We start from the raw sequence: 1,547 nt of genomic DNA on the forward strand, positions 1-1,547 counted from the left end.
TATAAACCATTTCACCGAACATATCAAAACAAAAGCTGGAACAGCGCTGAAATGTTGCGCGGAGGTTCAGCTTAGTCTGTATGTTCACTGGTTGCTTTTAGCAAGACGTGACTGAATTTCTCACTTTTTTTTTTATGTAGCAACACATCTGGGGCCACTTTTATTGAAGAGAAGTGGTTCTCTGCATGTCGGACATACCTGCTGAGCCAGCATCAGGTTGCCTTATGCCCAGCCCTTCTCAAACCATGACTAATCACAAAGCAAATTACAGAGGTAGAGGCTTGTTCTAGCAGCTGTCGTCCTAGCATGGCAATATTTTGTTCTCTCTTTGTGAAACCGTTCAGAAAAAAAAAAGGGCTTGTGGCTCTACCAAGACCAACTTTTGCCTTGCTACTTACGAGACTCATTTGTTACCAGCGCTTCCACTTTTGTTGTTTTTATTGTATTTTAATTTATTTAATTACTTTTCTATTTGACCCTTTTCTGATGTGGCACATAAGCACTTATCATTATCATTTCATGATTGAAGACCTGTACCTCAGACAGTATTTTCTTTTTCTTTTCTTTTTTTTTGGTCTTATTCTCTTTGAAATGTCCTGACCATGCTGAAATATTTGTATTAAAGGAATTTCTTGCTAAAACCTGCTTAAACGTGTGTTCTTTATGGTTATACTGTATGTAATATTTACGTAGTGTTGGTAGTGACCTAATCAGGTGCAACTGGTTTTCTTTTTGCTTACAGCTTCAATGTTTGTTGGTAAATGTGCTGCAGGAGATCATATGAAACCTATATGCCTCCATGCCCAACCTTATCTCATCTTGTATCGAAGCTAGAGGCATTCCAACAGGGTATTAGAGCCAATAAACTAAAAAAAAAAAATTCACTGTTACAGTACAGGCCAAAAGTTTGGATACACATGACTATTTACGTTGTAGATTCTCACTGAAGGCATCAAAACTATGAATGAACACATGTGGTTTTATGTACTTAACAAAAAAAGATAAAATAACTGAAAATAGGTTTTATATTCTAGTTTCTTCGAAATAGCCACCCTTTGCTCTGATTACTGCTTTGCACACTGGCATTGGCATTCTCTCAACAAACTATAAGAGGTGGTCACCTGAAATTGTTTTCCAACCAATTTTGAAGGAGTTCCCAGAGGTGTTTTATTAGCACTTGTTGCCCCTTTGCCTTCTTCACTCTGTGGTCCAGCTCACCCCAAACCATCTGGATTGGGTTCAGGTCCGGTAACTGTGGAGGTCAGGTCATTTTTTCTTAAGTATATAAAACTCCACATGTGTTCATTCATAGTTCTGATGCCTTCATTGAGAATCTACAATATAAATAGTCATGAAAATAAAGAAAACGCATTGATTGAGAAGGTGTGTCCAAACTTTTGGCCTGTACTGTATATTGTAGTTACTTACATAGAGCTCTGGATACAAAATGAGAGACCACTTAAAAATGATGAGTTTCTTTGATTTTACCAAATTGAAAACCTCTGCAATATAATCAAGAGGAAGATGGTTTAATTTTTGCAACAAAA

This window comes from Astyanax mexicanus, chromosome 22 (genome assembly GCF_023375975.1).
Source record: "Astyanax mexicanus isolate ESR-SI-001 chromosome 22, AstMex3_surface, whole genome shotgun sequence".
Classification (NCBI taxonomy): Eukaryota; Metazoa; Chordata; class Actinopteri; order Characiformes; family Acestrorhamphidae; genus Astyanax; species Astyanax mexicanus.